Source organism: Arvicanthis niloticus, chromosome 13, assembly GCF_011762505.2.
Source record: "Arvicanthis niloticus isolate mArvNil1 chromosome 13, mArvNil1.pat.X, whole genome shotgun sequence".
In the NCBI taxonomy this organism is placed as follows: domain Eukaryota; kingdom Metazoa; phylum Chordata; class Mammalia; order Rodentia; family Muridae; genus Arvicanthis; species Arvicanthis niloticus.
In genome coordinates, this window is record NC_047670.1 from 73,235,347 (window position 1) to 73,260,282 (window position 24,936).

Genomic DNA, 24,936 nt, shown 5'->3' on the forward strand with positions numbered 1-24,936 from the left:
CATCTGGGTTTAGTTCCCAGGGCCCACATGATGGTTCCTATCTGTCTGTAATTCCCATCCCAGGGATCTGATGCTCCCTCTGCCTCCTCAAAAACTGGACATACAAATGGCACACATACATACACGAAGGCAAAACACTCATTTGCATAAATTAAAATTAAAAGAACCTATATCCAGGTGTAGTGGTGGCACAGGCCTTTAATCTCAGTACTTGGGAGACAGAGTCAGAGGGACCTCCGTGAGTTCAAGGTTAGCCTTGAATCCTTTATAGAGCTCTGTAGTGAGAACCTGTTTTGAGAAAAAAAACACAACAACCCCTCTACTCCCCAAATCAACCAACAACCTGCAGTTTGGGTCATGTTAGTCCTTTGCTTAAGAGTTACCAATGGCCAGGGGGTAGTGGCGCAAGCCTTTAATCCCAGCACTTGGGAGGCAGAGGCAGGCAGATTTCTGAGTTTGAGGCCAGCCTGGTCTACAGAGTGAGTTCCAGTACAGCCAGGGCTACACAGAGAAACCCTGTCTCGAAAAACAAAACAAAAACAACAACAACAACAAACAACAAAGTTACCAATGCAGACTCCTTTGTCTCTTTTGTATTCCACTGACTCTCCTCTTTTTGAGGTTGCTTCTTTAAGCTATGCATTAAAACTCCCCCTACAGGCTCATACTCTCTGTTTCTCTGCTTGTCTCTGTCTCTCTAGCATACAGCTCAGGCTGGCTTCACTATGTAGGTAATGTTGGTTTTTTCTTTTCTTTTTTTCTTTTTTGATACAGGGTCTCACTATGTAGCTGGGGCTGGCCTGGAACTCACTATGTGAACTAGGCTGTCCTAGAACTCACAGAGATCCACCTACCTCTGCCTCCCAAGTGCTGGGATTTCATATGGTGCCACTGTGCCTAGCAATTCCCCCCAAACACATACTTTTGGGATTTTTGTTTGTTTGTTTGTCTGTGGTTCGACAGGGTCTCACGTAGCCCAGGCTGGCCTCAAACTTTCTATATAGCTAAGGATCATCTTAAATGATAGCTTCTAAGGTTAAGTGCTGGGATTACAGGCACGGATTCCCATCCCAGGCAGATCCCCCACTACAAGCCATGAGCTTGCATCCTTTCACCCTCAGGAAAATAACATTTCTCTCCCGCAGCTTAGCTACAGCATCACCTCCTCTGTGATTTTTAGATAACCACTTTAACCTCAAGCAAGGAAAATTCACCACTCCTCCTTTCCATCATGGCTCCCCTAGTAGGGGCTCCTCTGCACAGAGGCATCCCCTCTCCTGGCTCCTTCTGAAGCTCCGCTCTGTGATTCAGATCTTCACTTGAGTGAGTGTTTTGGGGCTCGGGGCTCAAAGCTCAGTGACCATACACTTTAAAAGACTTTCCAGTAGGCGAATGGGCGTGGACACGGTGAACTGGTTCATGTCACAGCCTGGTAAGCAGCCTGTCTCAAGAACTTTCTAAAAGTCTTGCTAATAGTTCTTCAGGCCAAGGTCACAGCCAGGGCCACTCTCAAGCCTGTTGTTCCCAAGAATCCACTGCTGTTTGATGACTCAGCATCTGCTGTAGGCAAGCTCTCTGCAAGAGACTAGTTCTGACAGTCTCCTCAGTCCTCCACTAAGAATTTCTTCTGCGGGGGGAAGGAATGGTTTTCCTGACTAGTGTGGCTTATTATCAAGGACGAAGGGGACAGTGATGGGGCTACACTAGTGCCAAAGAATCAGCAGGCTCTTGTTCAGGGTCAAGGGTTAGTGGCTGTTAGCTAACACTTCTGTGGGTGTCAGATCCACTCTCTAAACCTCCCAAACAAAGCTGTGAGAGTAGATGATCTCACATAGAGATATTTGAATGAGGTCATATAGACTAATATGTAACGTGTGTGTGTGTGTGTGTGTGTGTGTGTGTGTGTGTGTAGTGAAGTCATGGTGTCATGGTGTTACACACTCCTACTTCTTGGGGGCAGAAGCAGGTGGATCTCTGTGAGTTCCAGGACAGCCAGTTATATAATGAAACCCTATCTCCAAATTTTTTGTTTTTATACATTTATTTATTTTAGGTGTGTGTGTCATTTTGTGTGTGAGTCACAGTATATGTATGTCTCAGAGGACAGACAACGTGCGGGGCAGTAGGTTTTTCCTCCCACCATGTGGGTTCTGCTCATGGAACTTAAATCTTAGAGAGAAGCAGCCTTACCCACTGAGCCATCCTACCATTCCTAGACTAGATGGTCTCTAAGGTCGCTTCCAGTAACCATTTCATGGCATAACTCTTATGTAGTAGCAACATAGCAAGTCTGGGTCCGAGTTCATTGATGTTTGACAGATAGGGAAAACACAGGAACCATGCAATGGATTGGCTTCAGTCATCTGAAGTCCCAGCTCTGCATCGTGAAACACTCAACATATCCTGGCTCCAGTGCAAGATTCTAACAGCTTCCTAGTTAGAGCCAGTGAGCCAGCTCAGCAGGGAAAGCGACTTGCTGCAAGCCGGATACCCTGAGACCAGTCCTGACACTGATTTCATACATGTGCCCCTCCTCCACAAATAAATACTGAATGCCATTTTAAATAGACTGCTGGAGGCAGTAGCAAGATGATTACTACAAATTTAGGTCCAGCCTGGTCTATATAGCAAGTTCCAAGACAGCCAGGGCTATATGGCTAAACTGGGTACCCTGGGCATCACAGTAGGAAGAGTGCTTGGCTAGCAGGTACAACCCCTAGGTTAGAACCTTGGCACTGAGCCTGAGATATAGGAGGCCCTGAAGAAACAAAGAAAAGAAGGAAGGAAAGAAGGGAAGGAGAGGGAAGGAGAGGGAAGGAGAGTGGAGGGGAAGGGAGGGAGTGTGCCCACCTACCTACCCTCTTTCTGAAGCCTGCAGAAAAAACAAAGGTCACAATGTTACAGACGAAGGTTGTAGTGTTAATACAAACAATATAGAGTACCACTTAACAATACTCCCATAACCTACCCAGGTGGTCACTTTCTCAGTATTGAGGATAAGAAAACTCAGACTGTCGGGAGCTTTTACAGAAGGAGCCAGAGACGAAGGCAAGGAACAGATTGGAAGCTGCTGATATGTATTTCTGTCATCTGTTGACTAGGATGAGGGGCTCAGGTCCCACGGGCACAATGACAAGGTCAGCCCCATCTCTTCTCTGGGTTCCTGGCAACAGCCAGTCAAGCCAGAAAGAGCAATCTGTCAAATCTAATTAGAGTAGAAGAAAGTGAACAATGGGTGCCCAGCTCTGAGCTGACAGCCCCGGTTAATGACAGGAGGATCTCAGAGGGACGAGTTTTGTGTGCTTGGAAACGGGTTCTACGGATCAATCCTTTCCTTCATTCAGAGTGTAAAACGTCGCTAACTGGATTCTTATCTACTGCACCAGAAATCTGCAGGTCTCTGTGCTTTTTAGAATTCGAGTACATCCAACAAAGGCAGGAGAGAGCGTGGGTCTGTTCCAAAGGTGAGGTTGAAACAGAAGACAGTTACATCATGGGTAACCGTGAATGTGGGGCTGTGTGCTGTTAAGGCTATGAGTGGGTTCTCATTTCTTTTTTTGTATTAAGTTATACCAGTGACATTAGCATTTTTCTGTCTTTGAAATCCTCTTAATACAAGGCTTATGATTTCAGTGCTGAAATTTCACAAGCGTCTGAAGTTTTATTAGGGTCATGAATAAACATACTGTAAGATGCAAAACTATTTACATTTTTGATTTGTATTTTTAAAGGTGTCTCTGGTCTGGGTGATTTATCTGTCACATCAAAAAATGGATTTCACAAAGAAGAGAGTATCTTTTTTTAAATTCGGTTATATATATTTCTTAAAATTAATAGATGAACCAGGCTACTGATGCTTAAAAAGAAACATTTGCACAATGTAAAGTTTCAAATCAGTGAAGCCTGACTGTCAATCTTTTATACCAAATTCCAATGCTTTATTCATTTAAGTTGGTGCTGGTGTAGGTATTTAGCAATGAACAAATGTTCTCAGAGATGGACATTTAATTATCTTAAAAGATAAAATTAAAAAATCAGGTAAAGTGAAAGGTCTTGGGCAGGAAGAGGGTGAACACCAGGCTGGGACCCAATGGAGTTATTGTCCATTTATTCTCTCAGTTAATCCTCACCGCACTCTCTGGAGCCCGTCTCTTTCCATTCTCTTCTCTGGGTAGATAAGGAAACTAGTCCAACAACACAAAGAAACACAGACCTCCCCCAGTCCAGGCTGGTCCGGTTCCAAGAGCCACAATGTGAGAACCTTTCCGGTAGATGTAAGAAATATTAAATACTAAAAACCATCTAATTCACGATGAGCTGTTAAGCCGCCGACATCTATCTGTCTCTACACACTAGCTTGGTGTGGTCATGCCACTCCCTTTACAGCACGTGGGGAATCTTTTATTTTCTTTTAAAAAATTGTTTATTAGATTTATTCTGTTCTTTTATTTTCTGACAGCGTCTCTGCCCGCCCCACCCAGTCCTTTGTCCCCTTTCTCTTACATACCCATTATGTTAATAAACTATCTTGTAAAATGTCACTACTCTCTCACCTCAAGCCTGGTGCCCCCTCCCCACCCCACCCCCAACCCCCGCCCAGAGAAGCAGCGTTACCAACGTTTCTCCTTCGGTCGTCAAGGATGTATGTGTGTAAGTGTGTCATTGTTTTGTGTGACTTTTAAAAACAGAACTAGCGCCATGCTGTATTTTCTGTTTGACTCGTCTGTTTCCTATCCGTGCCCTGTGGAGCTCCTTTGAAATGTTTACTCCCAGATGTTGTCCCAGCATCAGAACCGCTTTCACTTGTTTTCCCTCAGCCTGGGCTTTGAAATGACTTCATGGCACAAGTCAACACCTAACTGGGTTTGTATTCACGGGGCAGGTTGAAACAGGCATAAGCTTTAGGGCTGACTGAAGTGTTACTAACAACTTAGAGGAACGGGGAAATAGCAGGCGGCTCTATCTGCACTGTGAGCTCAAAGAGAGGCCCAGCGCAGGCGCGCTGTGTTCTCACAGTTATCCTTAGCCCCCTGCCTCCGGGTAGTTAGCCCTCACTCTCCAGTCATTAATTCCTTATACCTGAGCTATTAGTAGCCGACTCACAAAGGCGATGTTGTAAAGACGAAGTGAGGTAGCACAGGGAATGATCCCAAACCTTGTTTTGACTCCTTTCGCTTCTGGGGGATGGTCTTTCAGAGGAAACCTTAAATCCTGCCTCAAAGGAGAATGGTTAATGAGTGGACCTATGGGCGTGGTTGGCAGCCTGGAAGCTATAGAGGACGGACATGGGGATGCAAACCTATGATCCAGACCCTTGGGAGACTGAAGAAGCCAACCTGTCCGACACCGAGAGACCCTGTCCAATACAAAACAAACCTGAAACAACGACAACAAAACCAAATTAAAGGCACTGGAGAACGCCAGCTGGGACGACTGTTGATTAGCGGTGTTTCTGGAGTGACGTTTGTCAAATGTAAAATGGGGTAATAGTAATGGTGGTCTGTTCCAAGTGCCACCTCATTTGGTCCCCACAGCAGCACCTGTGACACAGCAGCCTGCCTGTCTAAATGAGAGAATCTCTGAATGGAGAGCACTTAAGATATTTTTGGTGTGAATGATGTATGTGGTACTATACTGTGCTGACAGGGTGGCCTAAATTTGGGATTAGCTTACATTCTTCGCTGTCTCTTAGTTGCTTTATTTCTTTTGAGATGGCCTCAAGGAGCAGGGACTTGGGCTGTCTTTGAACTCCTGAATTTTCCACTGCCTCCTGAGTGCTAGGGTTAGGAGCGTGCGCACTTGGCTAGTGCAGCGCGCCTGGCTAACGCATGAATTCGCGGGATACCTGCTGCATGTCAAACGTCTACAGCCTCGCCGTACATGTGGAAAATATGAAGTGCAAATATTTCCTCCAAATATGGAGGTCTTATCCCCAAAGGGGCTTATGATTTTTAAATTGAAGTTCTTCAGAATATGAGGTAACATATTTTGGGAATTTTGAACCCCGTGATTAAAAGCTTTGCTAATGCCCAGGGTAGGGGAAGCTGCCATCAACCAACACAAGGCAGAGTTATGAATATTCACAATGTGTGGATTGTCATAATTTTTCAAATTATGAAGACTGTTTATCAACGTTTTTCTTTAATTACAAAGGTCAAGATAAGCCTGTGACATCTGCTCATTTGATCTAGCTGGGCCTTGAATCTGAAAGGGAGTCTTTGGAGGGTCTCAGAGAGGGCTAACCAGCCTGGTCTCAGGGCTGTCTGAGGGCTGGGGCAGCTGCGGGCAGCTGCTCTCCTGCTGTTTAGCTTTCATAGAGGCCCAGAAGCACTCAAATATTCCATTGTTCTAAACACAATACAAGTGAATATTTAGCAGGCAGATGAAATTTAGTAGGAACCCAAACACAGGCAAGCAATGAGCCGGAATACACACGAAACGAGCCTGGTTGGGGGGAATTTCCAAGTAATAAACCTGGGCTGTTTCTAAAATGTCTGCCCATCCCTCTCAGCTCAGAGAGCTTTCTCTAACCCACAGAACCTGTTTTTAGGGTGGGTGGGTGTGAACTCATCCCAACCAGCCCCAAACTCAAATTCCAATTCAACAAAAAAAGACCGCTTCAGCTGTCAGGAGCTGAAGCCACGTGTGAATTTTGGTCTAAGAATCAGTCAGACAGCAGATGGGCCAAGTGTTTGGGGAATGTGATGAGGCCTGAGCCAAGCCCCTTTGCCTTCATTCCAGGCTTAGCTCAGAGAGGAGCAATTCGGAATGCATTTCTTTTAAAGAGACAACGTTAAAATGTCCTTTTGGTTTTGTGTGTTACTTATGGAGTTGAGGTATTAGGGATTGAACTCGGCGTGGCACCCACTGCAAAAGCTCTGCCATGTTTTTGTTGTTGTTTTGTTGACAGGGTTTACCTTGTAGCCAGGATGGCACCCTCCTATTTTGGCCACCAGAGTGCTAGGTCCAGGTGTGCCCCCACCACACCCAGTTTACATTTGTATTACTTTTTAAGAGAACCAACTAATAATGTGAAAAGGGAGTATTGCAAAAAAAAAAAAAAAAAAAAAAAAAAAAAAAAAAGCCCCCTTTTTACACTGAAGAGATTTCTCTTCTTCCTTCTCCTTCTCTCCAGCGCCGGCCCCCCTGACAAGGTTTCTTTGTGTAGCCCTAGCTGTTCTTGAACTCACAGAGATTCCTCGCCTCTGCCTCCTGGCACTGAAGAGATTTCTTAGCAGACAAATGTCTTTGATGGTGTGTGTTGGTTAATTCTCTGCTGCTGTCAACTGAACAAATTCAAGCCAGATTAGATTATACTAAAGGTAGGTTTATTACGGCAAATTCACTGGCCCCAAGGATTGAAGCCAGGGGAGTTGCCATGGGGAGAGAAGGGGGAGAGGGAGAGGGAGAGGGAGGGAGAGAGAGAGAGAGACAGACAGACAGACAGACAGACAGACAGACAGACACACACACAGAGGTACCAAAATGTCTGGATTATATAGGGAGGAGCCCCTGAGGGAAGGGCAGTCCAGCCCCTGGGCTGGAAAGTTGAGGGTTGGGCGCAGGGTAAACCAGCTAGAGACTGAGGGATGCTGGGAGAGCCTGCAGGAGACCAGGTCTGCTTTGATATGTAAAATATGCACCTCAGTGCCTTGCCCCTTTCTGAAACCGAACGGTGTGTAATTGTCAATATAAACAGTCGGACACTGGCAACACCACTACTATAAGGTGCTTAGATTCATAAACCAATGCCTTAGTCCCTCTATATCCCTAAGAAGCTGGTAAAGTAGATTTAACAGTAGTTTGGCCAAAACAGAGAGAGTCGTCTCCTCACCCATGTTACAGGTTAGCAGAAAAGACAAAATGAACGCCAAGAAGTCCGAGTGTGTACTATAACCGTGAGAACCTTAACCAGCCTTTTCCTGAGGAGCAGATTTGGGCCCCTGAGTATCTTATTTGTCCTTAGGCAGTCAGTTTGTATTGAAGTTTGGACCAAGGATGTGGGACCCTAAAGATCTTAGCCACACAGCAAGAATAAAGGACCAATGAAGACGGAATCTCAGGCCTGAAACACTTTCAGTCTAGTGGGCCAATGAGCTGGTTCTGGAACTACCTGCAAAAACGGTTCACTCCTAAAGAGATAGGCGGAATAATCATCCCTTTAATGAGATACTGTGCCTTCCCTTCCCAGAATTCCCACAAACCAGCACTGCGGGTTTTCAGGGCTGTGCTAAGGCAGCGCCATAAGCCCCACCCACTTTTCCGGATCTTAGAAACAATGTAACTTTTCCTTTCTTCTGTCTCTGCTGCAAGTGGCTGCCTGCTACTGTGTTTCTGACCTTCACCGTCAGTTTATGTCAAATGGGATGGGTTTGTTTTTTTCTTTTTCTCTTCTCCAGTCTCTTCTGTGAAGCTGAGATTTACAGCTTCTCCGCCTGGCCCTGTTTTAGTTTTAACTTCTAATAAAATTGTCCTCCGTCTTCCCTTTGAATCCATTCCTAAAGTATTTTCTTAACGAGACTAAGCGCCCCAAGAGGGGACACCAATTTCCCCAGGATTGGCGAGATGGTTCACTGAGGGAAAGTACCCACTGTGCACACCTGTCTCAAACCCCGGCTTTCAAATAAAGGTGAAAGGAGGGACCGGCTCCACAAAAATGGGCCTCTCCCATCTGCATGCTCTCCACAGCCTGCAATGATACAAGAGCTGAAGATTTGAGAATGGATTCTCTTTAAAGTCAAAACAAAAACAGTTATAAGCTTCAGCAGCTCCAGGATGGGCCAAAGGAAACTAACAACAACAACAAACCCCCCATGCCATCCGCATTAGGTCAGACATGGCAAACAAGGAGCCACATGGTGCTCTAGAGGCTTCAGAGAAAAGAGGGCCACTCAGAGTGTGTGTGTGTGTTTGGGGGTGGGGGGGAAGAGCCCCAAGTGTGAAGCAAAGCCTGCTTAGACAAGAGACAGGAGAAAGAAAGAGTAGAAGTTATGTTTTTCTGAATACTTCAGAATAACACTTGGCTGTGGTCCCGGCAAGCTGCTGCACTAGGGGCGGATCCTGGGGAGGGGGGGAATACAGTATCTCATTAAAGAACTGTTTTATGAAGTGTGTCTCTTCATAAGGGATGGTCCCTTGAAGGGATGGTCCCTTGGGTACTCCGCCTAGCTGAAAGGTTAGGCCTCAGTCTAGGCCAAATATTTCATCAGGTTTTTTTTTTCTTTTTAACTCTAACACTCACCTCATACACAAACAATAACAGAAAATACAATTTTAAAACACGTACAAATCTTTTGTTTTGAAAGAGAAAATGATCGGGTGTTACAATGCCCCACCCAGTCTGCACGCTGCAGACTTCTTCCCTCCTGGGTAACAGTCCCAGGTTTCCTCAGGTTCTTGCTCTCCTGCTCTGCACACTGATTTTGCAAATGAAAAAAGTCCAAGGGTGTGATGGCCGAACGGAGGCTCTACTGCCTCTTCCTCTTCTTCTCCCAATACAACTTAGGATCTGCACTAAGTTGCCTCTTCCTGAAAGTGGTCTTTGGGTTTTATTTCATTTTGAGGAGAAAGGGCTCACTTTGGAAATTTTGCTTGGAAGCTCAGATTCAAATTTCTAAAAGGTGGGAGTGTCCCTGACTTAGGCAGAGTGCAAAGCCTTGGGTTTTGCACAATTGAAGGAGAGAAGCAAAACTCACAGCAGGTTAGAATTCTAAATATAGCTGGACCTTGCTTTTCACAGAGTTCAGGGTTCCGGAAGATTCAAGGCTCAGATAGCAGAGGTGAGGAATTTATTTTGACATCTCTTCCGAAGAGAGGGGAATAGCGGGTGGAGGAGGGGGAGGAACAGGTGAGGGAGGGGAAAGAAGGTGTCGCAGTTGAAAAGAGGGATCCTTCTCAGTAACAAAGAAAACGTCAGTCCCCCCCTCAGAAGTGCTTGGCTTTGTGGGCTGTGAGCTGCTTTTCTGGGGGAGTGCCTCAACAGGAGGCTCCTGCGGTGTCCCTGCCTTAGTTTAGCTTTTGGTTCAATAGTCCAGGGTCGCTCAGGGGGATGTGAGCTTGCATTGTATTAATGTTTTCAGCTTCTCTGTTCACGTATCTTCTAGCTGAAGGACACTTACATACAGTACTGGGAGACATTCCCCTCCTTTCTCTCTGCAGATAAACAAATGTCAAACATCTTCCTGGATCTGCCCGTTTCACTAAAAAGTTACTAAATATCCCCCTTTGTCCTCAAAACAAAGAACCTCTAGAGCTCAGCAGGTTGGATCCGGATAGTGAGGGCTTGGGGCCCAGACACCTATGGGACCTACTAACCCAGCTTACCTTCTCTTGCTTTTGAGCTAATTCAGGTTTTTCTGGCACTGTTGTAGTGAACAAGAGCCTCTAATGAACGCTCACAGATGGGCTACGATGGGAATCGCAGTCTAGGTCAAACAGGAACCCAGTAAATAGCGTTCCTTTTACTTACCCTGCCACGGACTTTTACCATTTCATACAGCTGGGGTGGGCTTGCCTTTAATCCTCAGCACTCCGGAGGCAGAAGGATAAATCTCTATGGATTGAATGCCATCCAGAGTTACATGAGGAGACCCTGTCTCAATCAAAGTCAGCTTTATATATACACTGTGCTTCCTGGTTACTGTTTATCCCCAATTTCTTCATTCCCCTCCCGCCTGTAGACCCTCCTGCTGTTTCTGTTTTGTGCCCCCATGAGTTAGCCAGGGCTCCCTTTGTGAGCACAGACCCTTTGCTGCTTTTCCCTGGAGCATAGTGAACTGCTTGGGTTTGGGGCTGAAGACAACGCCTGTCCCTCCCCCAGAGTGCATCAGAGTGGTTCAGAGTTAAGGTCCGAAGTGTGGCCACAGGGCCTTCCTGGATCTCTGACAACCCTGGCTGACTGCTTAATTTCAGATGCAAGTGTTCTATGAAAACGCCCATATGAGGGTCTTGCAAGAAGTCAAACGAAGCTACGAAAGATTCTTAACACTAGCAATTGCTGGTGAGTGGAAGGTAGTAAGGAGACCTAATCACTGAATAATGTGAACACAGGGTTGTCCATGAGACAGCACCTGCTGCTTAATGAGAGGCAGCATAGTAAGAGCTGCCTTAGCATCATCCTACGGGGCTCCCGGCAACCAGGCAGGCTCAAGAGCAAGCAGATAGCAATCCGTCATCATCTTTCTGCCGGCTTCAGCCATAGGGGGAAAAGGTGGTACCACAATCCTCTCTTCCAGTGGACGATGATGACGTGTTCTAAGGAGATGGGTGCAGAGGCTCTTGTCAAATGAGGGAAGAGAAAACGGAAGTGGGGAGAGGAGGCGGGACTCCAGAAATCTTACTGCAACCTTCCTAGAATAAAATTGCCAGGCAGAAATGACTAGTGCATCCAGGTTTAAAACGCAATTCCCTGCTCATATTTAAAGTCTGCCCTATAGCCCCATTAATATTTGGCAAGTCCCATTAAGACAGAATAAGATAAAATTAAAGCGGACACCTATCAGGTTCTGTTTTCCATTCTCCACTAGAGTGGTCTAAAATGACAACGTTATACAAATCATATCCATCCTTTTTAGCTTTACGAACCATTAAAGCCGCTAAAACCCTCATGGAGACTGCCTTTCCTAACTATAGCAAGCATCGGACTTTCTCTTCCCGGCAGAGGGGCGGCTCGAGCTATGTCCCTGGCTCCTAATGTCCTTGTGAGCTCTCTGCAATGTGCAGGGTCCACGCCCTGCGGGTCCAGCGCGTTGTCGCCTTTCAGCAGCAGGCGGCGCTGTCCCGGCGCTGCGGCCACCGCCCAGCTTCCTCCGAGGCCATTTCCGTCGCAGCGGGTGAGCTCACCGCCGCCACGCCTTGGAAGTCACCCTGGGCGATCGCTTAAGTTTCAGGACCATCCTGTCTTTTTTAAGTAACATTTTTTTTCTTTCTTTTAATGTGACATGCATTTACACGGCGTGTATTGATCATAGCCAAGAATTCTACCTCTGAGCTGTATCCCCACCCCCAGCCCCACTGTGCTCCTGTGGCAATTACTGCTGTTTGAAAAACGTGGGCAGGCCAAAGGGCTCAGTGGAGAAAAGCGCTTGCAGCTCAGGCCCTGCTCACTGAGAGTAATTCCTGGAACACACTTGGAATTCACGACACCGCAAGCAGCGGTACTTTGCCCTGCACACGTGCTCTGCTCCCACTCAAATACTTCGGACCCGAACGACAGCTCAGCAGTAAAGAGTGCTTATTTACTGATCTTGGAGAGGACGAGGTTCGGCTCCATAGCACCCACATTCTCGGGGCTCACAACTGCCTGTTACTCCAGTTCTAAGAGATCGGGTGACTTTCAGCCTCTATGCAGGTAGTACACATAAACTCACACAGCTACATATGGTACATATAAATGAAAATAATAAATCCTTTTTGTCAAAGTGCAAATATTTCTAAAAAAACAAAACCAACTTGCATGTTTTGGGTTGTAATCAATTAACCTTTTTAAAGATCTCAACTTTAATTCCACCAATTCTAATAAAAAGGGCCTCTGACACAACAAAGAAGGCCTTATATGCTGAAAATGAGAATATTTTTTTTAATTCTTTTTTCCCCCAGCCTTCTGCAAGCATGGCATGCACAAGAACCCGAGAAAATTCAGCTGTGGCGCCATCTGCTGGACAATATGATGTTTTGCAAGAGCTTGCAGGTCGAATTAATAAGGTGTCGCGGTTGGCAGTGAAAACCTCGCTTTTTGCCCAGGAAATAGCGTCAAGGTAGTATTTTCGCGCTGTCTGCTCATCCAAAACCAAATAAAAAATAATTTAAAAAAACCTTAGCCAGGAAGTTGTGGTGTATACCTTTAATTCTAGTATTCTGGAGTCAGACGCAGGCGATCTGGGAGTTTGAGGCTAGCCTGTCTACAAAGTGAGTTCTAGGACAGCTAATTACACAGAGAAACCATCTTGAAAAACAAAACAAAAAACAAACCCCCACAAAACCGGCTTTTGCTCAAAAAGTGGATTGGGAATGATGGTCACAGGGAAGCCCGGGGCCACATACAGGATGGCAAGAGGCAGGATTTACTTGATTATATGCCTCCGTGTTGAGCCCTGGCTGAAAACTAAAAGCTTGTTTTCCAGCCCTGCACACAGCAGAGTGTCAGGGACAGAAGTCACGGCTCTCTTGTTCTGAACGGACTGATTTTGCTGATGGAAAGCAATGTGAAAGGGTGGTAAGTATCGGGCTGGGAGCTGGAAGTGGTCAGATGTAGCCTGGGTGGGGTTTGGAGTAAGATCATTAATCCCTGCCTCTGTTTTTCAGACTCTTCGGTAGGATCTGATTTACTTGAAGATTTTTCTATTAAGGAGAGGCAGGCCCTTTCCACACACCGGTCTAAACCCATTTGCAAACACATTAATTCCGAGGCTCGCACAGAAACATTGTTTATTTGAAGTACTCAGTCAACATCCTTGCAATTTTGTTGCAACACATTCAGAAGCCACTTGGGGAAACCCACGAAAAGCAGAAATGTCGATCAGATTAAAACCGGCCCACCCACCTGGGAAATTGGGGTTCAGCTGCAGAAAGCCTTGGGAATGGAAATATATTAACAAAACATAGCTCTGCCCACAGGAGCTTCAGAGTCACCTCGAACAAGACTCAGTTTTTCTGTTCTGGAATGAGCTTTTAGTGGTTTTCCTGAGATGAAATTACTTCATCAACTGTGTGGCATGCAGGAGCCCAACTGATTACAAAATCCTCAGGTCCATGTCAGGTGATTTCCATATTCAGTCAGGGTGTTCTAAGGGCTTCCTCTGCTTCTTCAATAATTAGGCCCTGCAGGGTGAGACTGTCAGACCTTGTGCTAGCAACATTAGCCTTCTCAAGGGGCACTTGGAGAAGATATGGCAGCCACCAAGAAGACAGAGCGTGAAATAAGTAAGTCTCCTCTAGCAAGGCCTGGATGGACTGGCTGTGTGGGAAGATGAGAGAGGGGGCTTTGTCAGTTTGCTTGGCTTTTATATCTTTTGTTTTTGTTTTTGTTTTTGTTTTTGTTTTCAAGACAGGGTCTCTCTGTGTAGCCCTGGCTGTCCTGGAACTCACTCTGTAGACCAGGCTGGCCTCAAACTCAGAAATCTGTCTGCCTCTGCCTCCCAAGTGCTGGGATTAAAGGTGTGCATCACCATTGCTGGCTTTTGCTTATCTTTTAAAGCAATCTTTCTGTGTAGCTCAGGCTAGCCCCAAGCTTGGGGTACCATTGCTTCAGTTTCCTAAGCACTAGAGTAACTTGTCTGACCATAAATCATGCACAGATGCTCTTCTATATCAAATTCCTTTCTACTACTCATACGGGGAACAGTAAGTGCATTTTCATAGTGGCTATGAAAATGACTGGTTTTATGTCTTCGGAGAAAAAGAAGGAAGCAGGTAGAGAGGCAGCTAGGAAAACTGCAAGGGGAAGGATTATCCTGCAAGTCAGCGACCCTCAGAAAACCAGTGCCTTATCAGCTGATAGCAAGAAGCTATAAACGGAACCGACATGCTCAGGGGCATTCCACCTTGGGCTGTCTGGGTGCTTTCTACATATGGGAATAAATACAATTATTAAATAAATACTGCTTTAATAGAGAATGTTCCAGACTCGGGGGCATGGTATACTTCCTGGAATAATAATGTTGATAACTGAAAAAATGTGAGGTACTTTTAACTTTCTTACCATGTGCCCTTTGTTGTTGCTTTGTGGAGCGAGGGCTCAGACATAGAGCCTCCTCAGACGTTCAGCAAGCACTACATCCCTGAACTTTAGCTCCAGGTGGAGTGGCCCTTTAAAAATATTTATTCTATTATTTATTCATGTGCCAGGTTCCCTAGAACAGTTGTGAGCCACCATGTTCATACTGGGAATCAAACACAGGTCTTTTAGAAGAGTGTCCAGTGCTCTTAACTGCTGAACCATCTTCTCAGCCCCAGGCATGGTTTTTGATTACAGGAAAGGTTTGAGGAAGATGGCTCCTCTGCTGTGTTGTACAGCAAAAACTGAGGCGCCATTTCAGTGAGGAGAGGGAAGATTCAAAAGCATCGAGTTTTGGGGAAATACAGGGCTGGTCAGAACAAAGCCAAATGCCCTCTCGTTGGAAATAAACCGTGATATTTTAGAGATGAAAGCTGATTTTCTGTGGTTGTTTTCCAGAATGGAGCTGGCAAAAGCCAGGCCTGGTAGGACAAGCTTCTAATCACAGCTACGAGGGAGGCTGAGGCAGTATTGTGGGGTATCCACCAAAGACCAGTTGGACGGGGATGTAAGCCAACAGAAAGTCTTTATTAGCTGGCAGAGACTACACTGGGTGTTCAGATCCCACTGTAGCCCCAAGCCTTTCTCAGGTGAGTTTTTAAGCACAAAGACCATGTTCTGGATTGACATACTTCAGTTAACAAGAACAGTTAGCCAGAAGCAGAACTACAGAAGCTTAAAAGGCAAGGTAGTACATTTAGAGACTTTCCCAGAACTTTGACGGACTTTGATGGATTAGGTCTTTGTTTCTGTTTTGGCAGGTGGTGCTGTCTATGTGCTGAGTTCTACAGCCTGAATGGTATGGAGCCAATTGTGCTAAGATCTGCAGCCCTGTTACAGTAGGAAGTAGGAAGTTCTCAAGTTCAAGGCCTGCCTGTTTACAGAAACCATAGCTAGTATGGTATATGTAAATCCCTAATGAAGGCTCGGGGTCCAAAATGCTGCTCAGGTCAGAGAAGGCAAGGGCTCTGGTGGGTGGGCTGGGGCATGGCTCAGTTGGTAGAGTGCTTGCCTAACCTGCAGGAGGCCTGGGTTTAACCCAGCACCACCCAAGCCAGGTATGATGGCACAGAGTTGTAATCCTGGCTCTCAGAAAGCAGAAGAGTTCAAGGCCAGCCTTGTCTAGAGAGCCTGACCCTGTCTCAAATAGAAAAATAAGAGAAATGAACAAAAGCCCAAACTTATTTTCTGAGGGTTTAATAAAACATGTTCTTGTATCACAGTAAATTAATAAACAAACCTCATTGTGATGTCTACCTGATAGACTCTAAAATCTCTTCTGGAAGAGGGAGGGGCATGCCTAGTGGTTTGCCTCTGGAAAATTCGGAAAATTCTCTCAGTTACCCTGAGGTGGGAGGCCCAATCCATTGTGTGTGCGCGGCAGGACTCATTCCCTGGTGGACCCTGGACTGTGTAACTGGAGAGAAGAGTTGAGCGGCAGCTTGTATCCATTGCTTTTCCTGGCTGTGGAGGAAATGTGACCCTGTTTCAAGCTTCTGATGTCTGGCCTTCCCTGATCAGTTGTATGGGATCTCTGCAGGTACAAGTCAGCAGAGTGTCTGTCTCCATGAGCTGAGAAGTCTGGTTGGTTCAAACTTCAAAGAGTCTGACACCGGGCAGTTTGTTTTAGGCACATTTAAATACAATACAACTTGGAAAAAAGTTTTCCTGTGTAACACAACCCTGTGTGTACAATAAAAGGAAAGGAACGATTACACAAAACTCTCTCCAAAGTACACGTCACCTCTTCCATGAAGATGGGTTCTATATACTACAGTGTCATCTGAAGGGCCTGGGGAGGATCTGGTGTGGTCTCAGCCATGCAGATGGGGCAGAGGTCACCTTGGTTACTAACAACCACATCCATTCCCAGCTTCCTGTGTGGAAAGGAGATTATACATCGTATCTTTTCCTGGAGTGTTTACCTTCCCTGACTTCTCTAGTGTAGCAGTTCTCAAGTGTGGGTGGTAGTGGGGGTCAAATATCAGATAATGTGCATATGGGACATTTCCCATTCAGAGCAGTAAAGCTGCCATTTTGGAGTTGGCAATGAAATCGTATTATGGCTGGGTGTCATGGCAACATGAGGAACTGGGTTTCAGTAAGCACAAGGACCTTGAGTCCTCTACAGAACCTTGAGCCACAGTAAACAATGAACCCTTTCTCCGACGAGTTGTCTTTGTTGGTATTTTATCACAGCCACAGGAAGAAAACCTAGGCATAGTGGTGCACACCTCTAGTGCAAACACTCAGGAGGCAGAGGCAGGCAGATTCCTGAGTTCGAGGCCAGGCTAGTCTATAGAGTTCCACAACAGCCAGGGATACTTAGTGAGACTCAATTGATTTTGAAAACAAAATATATACAAACAACTTGTCAAGGGGGCTTGGAGAGATGGCGAGTGCTTCAGAGGACCTGCTGCCCTTACTTAAGGAGGAGTTAAGTTCTGTTCCAGTGCACACATGACAGCTTGTGACTGGCCTTAACTCCAGTTTCAAGGGATCTGACACATTTTCTTTTGGTCTCTCCTGACACCAAGTGCATGTGGCACAAGCTTACACAAAAATAAAAAACCCACTCATACAGGTTTTTTTTTTTTTTTTTTTTTTTTTTTTTGGTTTTTCGAGACAGGGTTTCTCTGTGTAGTCCTGGCTGTCCTGGAACTCACTCTGTAGACCAGGCTGGCCTCGAACTCAGAAATCTGCCTGCCTCTGCCTCCCAAATGCTGGGATTAAAGGCAAGAATACACTTTTAGAATACAAAATATTTGATTATATTTGGGCTGAGAGATGGCTCAGCAGTTATGACAGGTGCCCCAGAATGTTAGGGCCAAAGATACCTCTGAGAGGATGCTGCCTGGTGCCCTCATGTTGCTCTGTGGAAACCCGGGCCTGAGAGGAGGAGCTCCCAGGGCCTGGAGCTCCCAGGGCTACGTAGAAGAACACAAGCGTGTCTCCAGTCTCTGAAGTAATAGATGAAGTATGGCGAGTTGTGGAAAATTTCAACTAGAAAGTAAAATCAGCTAACCATCCACCCAGGGTTATTTTTATTTGACTGTGTAACCAGGAATTGAACTCAGGTTTTTCTTCCAAAACATTCCGGTAGGGGGCAGCAAACATCAGCGTGGCTCTCAAGCTTACAATTATTTTACAGTATGAGAATGCTTTAAACCAGTTTATTAGAAAGATGTATTTATGTGTTTGAGTGTATGTACACCATGCGTGTGCCTTGTTGCCACAGTTGTCAGATGAGTGGGTTTCATCCCCTGGAACTGGAGTTGGGGACCGTTGTGAGCCACCCTTTGGGAGCTGGGATTCGTTCTCTGTGCCCTCTGCAAGAGCAGCTAATGCTCTTAGCCCCTGAGCTATCTCTCCTGCCCCCAAATAAATCTTAAAGAAGGAATTTCCACACAACTAGACCTATGTTTTTATCTTATCAACCTATAATCGTGTCCAGTGCACCTTAAAGGCTGCTTTATGATCTCCTGTAAGAAAGGAGAAGGGACCAGCGTGAGGAGACAGGAAGGGAAAGGACACGTGGGAAGAGAGGACAAAGGCAAAATCCTCTCTGGGCAAAGGCCCGACTCTGCTACAGGAGACCCCAGTCTCAAAAGGAGAGGGAAAAGAAAAGCCATGCAGGCACTGTGGCACCCTCCTGTAATCCCAGCTCTTGGAAGGCAGAGGGAGTTAGAGTTGTTGGTCAACTTCTCTGCATAACCAGTTTAGGCCAGTTCTGGCTACATAGTAAAACCCTGTCTCAAAATAAAAACATTCCTTAAAACCCCTCTGAGCAATGGATACCAAGTTTTTCCCCCCTGGGAGACACAAAAGCCTGTTCTTTCCACAGAGGGCGCCAGCACACCAAGGACCAATTCCACCCAAGTTTAACTTCTGAGTCTGAGTTTATCTGAGCATGGGTGACCCCCAAACAGCCCCGCCCCTGCGCTGGAGCCAGCCTCCTGAACACTGCCTAGCTTTAACGGTGAACCTTTTACTTCCTGTACATGCTAATGCCTCGGGAGTCTGAGCAGCTGGGCCAGTATCCCCTGCACCTGGGGTGGTGTCCGGAGTGTGTGACTGCAGCTGATGCTGAGGGTCTTTGGATGAGGGAATGTAAACCGGTCTGATCTTGGTGGGGTCGCAGCCGCTCTGCTAAGCATGTAACAGCTCTGTTCTGTACAGGAGGCAGAGGCTAATCGTTAACTTAGGGAACTGCCTAAGTCACACTTGTGGATGTTGAGAAATGCAGATCCAGCATTCTTGAGAAGCCTGAGCCCGATCTGGGGCTATCTCTTGACTTTTTGTCCTCTTCTTCCTCTCAGTCTGCTTCCCCTCTCCCCTGCCCTCTCCTCCGCTACCCCCCCCCCCCCCCATTAATTTTCCGAAACCAACTCTCAGACTACGCTGGCCTGAAACTCACAAAGCTCCACCCCCCACCCCCACCCCCCACTCCGCATTGGAGACTCTAAGATGTTGGAGATGCAGGAGCCATGGGATACCTGCCCAGGAGAGCTGCAGACACGAGTGGAAACAGCCCAGGGGGAGAAATGTGTTACAGTCAATAAAGTTAGACAGAGTAGGAGATCTGAAGAGCGCTTTGACATCAGACATGGACTTCAGGCAGGGGTTTGCCCTGCCGGGTTTCCACCTTGCCTTGGTCCAGGATTTCCTCTCGGTGCGGTGCCCCACTTCCTACTCTTGGAATTGTAATGTGTGTTCTGTGCCACTGTATGTGGGCAGAATGTAATTTACTTTTCAGTTTTACTGGAGGCTACAGTTAAGAAATGGCCTTGCGTCTCAGAGGAGACTTTGGACTTTGAAACAGTCTTGAGACTGTAAAGGACTATGGGACTTTTGGATCTGGAATGAATGAATTTTGCATTACAATATGGCTACAAAAGATGGGGGCCCAGGAGTGGAAGGTGAAGGTGGTAATTTGAATATTTGAGTACTTGGTCCCTGGTTGGTGGACTCTTCAGAAGGATTAGGAGGTGTGGCCTTGTTGGAGGAAGTGCGTCACTGGGGGTGAGCTTCGCAATTTGAGCTAGCGAGATCTCTCTCTCTCTCTCTCTCTCTCTCTCTCTCTCTCTCTCTCTCTCTCTCTCTCTCTCTCTCTCTCTCTCTCTCTCTCTCTCTCTCTCTCTCTCTCTCTCTCTCTCTCTCTCTCTCTCTCTCTCTCTCTCTCTCTCTCTCTCTCTCTCTCTGCTTCTATCTTGCAGACCAAATGTCAGCTCTCAGCTCCTGCTCCACAGCCATGCCTGCCTGCCTGCTACCATGCTCCTGGACTAATCTGAACAAAGATCCCCAGTGAAATGTCTTCCTTTATAAGCCTTGGTTGTTAGTTGTTAGAAGTCCGACCACAGTTCAGAACAGACCACTCCAGACCACACGGTTCCAAGGGGAGGGAGGAGGTTTATTCAGGAGATAGGGCAAAGGTGGGGAGAAGAAGGTGGAAGGATAAGAGAAAAGTAGAGGCCGGCCATGATCACGTGGAGAGAGAGGAAGGTGGGGAGGGGACAGAGAGGCGAGAGGGTAAGAGAGTAAGAGATTAAGAGAGTGAGGAGGGGGCAAGCAGCCCCTTTTATAGTGGGCCAGGCCTACCTGGCAGTTGCCAGGTAATTGTGGGGAGGAGCATACCTGGCTGTTGCCAGGTAACTGTGGAGGTGGAGTTTAGACAGAATACTAACATTGGTCATGGTGTTTCTTCATAGCTATAGAAATAACTAAGACATGTCATACACACACACACACACAGGATCTCTTTAAGTGTTTGGACCTACATAGAGGGGTCTAGGGAACCTGATTTGGGGAACAAGGGGATGAAGAAAGAAAGACACACAGGTGAAAGTGCGGAAAAGCAGGGACTGGGTGGGCCATGCTCTATGCTGGAGACCTGTACCACCAGCAGCCTGGAAGCCAGGCGTGTAGACATACCTGGGAACCAAGCTTGTAAACACACCTGGAAATCAGGCCTGTGGACACCTGGAGGAGGCAGCTTCAATTCCAACCAGGGGAGGCATTGACATCCTGACCATGGTCATGCTCATGACAACACCACACATTTACCCAGGACCCCACACACTTAAGTGAAATTAAATTAAATCAGACTGTGGTCCCTTCTGCCTCAGCCTCCCAAGCAGCTGTTAAAGACATGCTCTACCATGCCCTAGCTTCTGCCTGTTCATCTTTTCCAGGTAGCATCACCCCCTCCCCCGCTTTTTTTTTCAATACAGGGTTTCTCTGCATAGCCCTGGCTATCCAGAAACTCAGTTTGTAAAGCAGGCTGGCCTCAGACTCAGAAATCCATCTCCTCTGCCTTTCAAGTGCAGGGATAGGAATGTGCCACCACCTCTGACCCAGGTAGCTTGTTTTACACCCATATATAACTAAAGACTCCCTGCTGAATGGGGACTTCTGGGTCTATTCTATCGGGTTGCCCTGCCCCCAGCCATTAAGTAAAAACCTTCAAGTTTTTACTTAAATCTCACACTTTACAACTTGTCACTTGCCGCTATCTGACCAGCAGAAAGACACAATACAACAGAGTCCTTCTCAAAGCAGTTTACTCAGGTTCTCAGCAAGATTCTGACAAGCAACCCAAGCCCTCCCCGTGTCCACCTTAAATCCCTGTAGCCAGCCAATGCACTCCGGCCACGTGGCGTCTCTATACAGTGATCTACGTCAGATCGGCCCATATCATGCAACAACCTCATGCCAAATTAGGGCCTGTTTACAACTTGGCGTTCAGGCAGCCAGCACCATCTTAAGGCGAGGTCAACTGGCGTCTCACAACAACTAGTCCAAGCCACCTGTTATGTTGCAACTCTTGCCCACCAATTTCTCAACTCCACTCTACTTTCCTCCTCTTCCTCCTCCTCCTCCTCTTCTTCCTCTTCAGAACCAACTTTTTTGCGGCTCCACCCCTTTCTGACCTCAGCTGGCACATACACTCCTGACATACTTAATTAAATAATACTTAGTTGGAGCCAGATGGTGGTGGTGCACACCTTTAATCCCAGCACTTGGGAGTCAAAGGCAAGTGGATCTCTGAGTTCATGGCCAGCCTGGTCTACAGAGTGAATTAGAACAGCCAGAGCTACACAGAGAAACTGTGTCTTGAAAAACCAGAAAATAAATAATACATAATTAAATACTATATGATTGAATAGTGATGGAATTAAGTTTTATAAGCCACCAGGAGGGTCACCTGGGTCTCCCAGCCTTTGAGGCCTGAGGCAGAAATGCAAACTTTTCCTTTTTCTTTTTTTTCTCTCTCTCTTTTTTTTTTCTTCTGGAAGCTGACCTGAATGAAATATACTTTTCTGCTACTTTGGGCTTCCTTCCTTCCTTCCTTCCTTCCTTCCTTCCTTCCTTCCTCCTTTCCTCCCTCCCTCCCTTCCTCCCTCCTCCCTCTCTTCCTTCCTTTCCTCCCCACCGTGTGACCACTTGTCTACCATGTCTGCTGGCCTCCTTGCTGGCTTAAAGACCATGACTTCTTCTCCTTCTCATCTCCATTGTCCTGTTATTTTCCTATTTGTTTAGTTCGTTGTTGCTGTTGTTGAGACTTGTCTCACCCATGAACCAGACTGGCCTTGACCTCACAGAGATCCCCTGCCTCTGCCTCCTAAGTGCTGGGATTAAGGGCATGCGCCACCACCTGAAAATTTTATTGTTTTTTTTTTTTTAAGTATTATTTTTAATTATGCATGAGTGTGTGTACAGATGCTCTTGGAGGCCAGAGGCAGACCCCCTGACACTGGAATAGCAGGCCGTTATATTCTACTCAACAGGGTTGCTGGGAACTGCATTCAGGTCCTCTGAAAGAGCAGTAAGTGCTCTCAGTTGTTGAGCCATCTCCCCAGTCACTAAAAATACGTCTTTAAAAATAAAATTGGGGGACTGGAGAGATGGCTCGGCTGTCAAGAGCACTGACTGCTTCTCCAGAGGTCCTGAGTTCAATTTCCAGCAACCACATGGTGGCTCACAATTATCTACAGTGTGATCTGATGCCCTCTTCTGGTGTGTTTGAAGACAGCTACAGTGTAATTGTATGCATAAAACAAATAAATAAATCTTGTTTTTGTTTTTTTGTTGTTGTTGTTTTTTCCCGAGACAGAGTTTTTCTGTGACACCACATGTGACACCACTGCCCAGTCTTTTAAAGAATATCATTCATATATATATATATATATATATATATATATATATATATATATATATGCCAGGCAGTGGACACCTTTAATCCCAGCACTTGGGAGGCAGAGGCAGGCAGATTTCTGAGTTCGAGGCCAGCCTGGTGTACAGAGTGAGTTCCAGGACAGCCAGGACTACACAGAGAAACCCTGTCTCAAAAAAACAAAAAACAAAATACAGAACAAAAAAAAATCTTTAAAAGAAAGTGGATGGGTGGCAACACAGGCCTTTAATTCCAGCACCTGGGAGGCAGAGGCAGGCAGATGGTTATGAATTATAGGCCAGCCTGGTCTACATAGCAAGTTCTAGTCCAGCCAGGGATACACAGTGAGACTCTGTCATAATTAAATTAAATTAAATTTAAAAAAGAAGTCGCCGGGCTGTGGTGGCCCACACCTTTAATCCCAGCACTTGGGAGGCAGAGGCAGGAGGATTTCTGAGTTCGAGGCCAGCCTGGTCTACAGAGTGCGTTCCAGGACAGCCAGGACTACACAGAGAAGCCCTGTCTCAAAAAAACCAAAAAAAGAATTCAGGCATAGTGACTCATGCCTATAATTCTATCTCTTTGGAAGCTGAGGCAGAAGGATTGCCAGAAATTTGAGGTCATGCTAGATTACATAGTGTGTTCTAGGTCAGTCTGGACTACAGAGAGACTTTAACAAAACAAACAAACAAAAAAGCAGCTGACACTCATAATCCTAGAACTTATGAGGCAAGATAGGAAGATCAAAAGTTTAAGGTCATTCTGGGCTACATAGTATCTTGAAGGCCAGCATGGGCTCCATGAAACCCTGTCTGGAATTGAAAATAAATAAATAAATAAATAAATAATAAAAACAAAAAAATTAGTGTGTGTGTGTGTGTGTGTGTGTGTGTTCTATTCTGAGAAAACTGTTTTTACATTTCAAATTGTGACCCATAAAGAAGATGGCTTAGGTCTTTCATGTTTCCCTCCTATTAACTCCGTATAGATGTCCCGAGTTGAAGCAAGCAGCTTGACAACCGCGTGCTGTCCTTGAGTAGAGCTGAGCATCTTTCCTGACGTGCATCCAGGGCCTCTGTTGGACCACAGCGGCCGAGGGAAGCAGGGCTTTTCAGGCTCTTAAAACCTCACACATCTCAGTCGCAGCTGTGACTCCAGAGAAGCCTTAACCAGGATGTTTTCTCCTCTCTGCTTTTCTGGACTTCTCTGATTTGCTGACTTGAAAGCCTTTATGCCTAGAACAAGCCACACCCACAGGAGCTGCCCATCACTCTCTTCCGATGCCCCAGGAAACAAGCCACACCCACAGGAGCTGCCCATCACTCTCTTCCGATGCCCCAGGAAACAAGCCACACCCACAGGAGCTGCCCATCACTCTCTTCCGATGCCCCAGGAAACAAGCCACACCCACAGGAGCTGCCCATCACTCTCTTCCGATGCCCCAGGAAACAAGCCACACCCACAGGAGCTGCCCATCGCTCTTCCCGATGCCCCAGAACAGTTCCCTGCAACATTTCTTCAGAGCTTCCTATAAAAGGCTCAGCAACTGGACTCAGAGTTCAGATTATTTGTGCTTGGCAACAAGCAAGGGAAAATTTTTTAGAGATGACCTTTCCCTCGACCTTCAGCTTGTTCTATAATAAGATTTTGAGAGTTTGTGGCTATTTTCTGAAAAGTATAAACTAGATTGATGTTTCAACTTTGTTTTTGTTTTAAGATTTATTTATTTTATGTATATGAGTACATTGTAGCTGTCTTCAGACACACCAGAAGAAAGTGTCAGATCCCATTACAGATGGTTATGAGCCACCATGTGGTTGCTGGGAATTGAACTTAGGACCTCTGGAAGAGCAATCAGTGCTCTTAACAGTTGAGCCATCTCTCCAGCCTTAGGTTGAAGTTTTAAGATCCCAGAGATAAGCTATTTTGTTGAGAAGATCATTTGAGGCAGGGGTTCAAGGACAGTCTGAGCTGCATAAAGAAGTCATCC

General features: G+C 46.2%; 1 long non-coding RNA gene across 7 annotated transcripts in view; it reads left to right on the forward strand.

The window, feature by feature from the left end:
• The window catches only part of LOC117719090 (uncharacterized), a 50,672-nt gene extending 26,027 nt beyond the window's left edge, over positions 1-24,645 (forward strand). Inside the window, exons 3-7 of one of the 7 annotated variants that reach the window (XR_013103468.1) lie at positions 12,598-12,755; positions 13,122-13,213; positions 13,816-13,920; positions 15,173-15,363; positions 15,535-17,258. This is a non-coding gene — a long non-coding RNA (uncharacterized LOC117719090). Of the gene's footprint in view, positions 1-12,597; positions 12,756-13,121; positions 13,921-15,172; positions 15,364-15,534; positions 17,261-23,934 lie in introns of those variants that run through there. The other 6 variants (XR_013103464.1, XR_013103462.1, XR_013103465.1 and 3 more) reach the window with 6 other exon arrangements.
• The last annotated feature ends 291 nt before the right edge of the window (positions 24,646-24,936 follow it).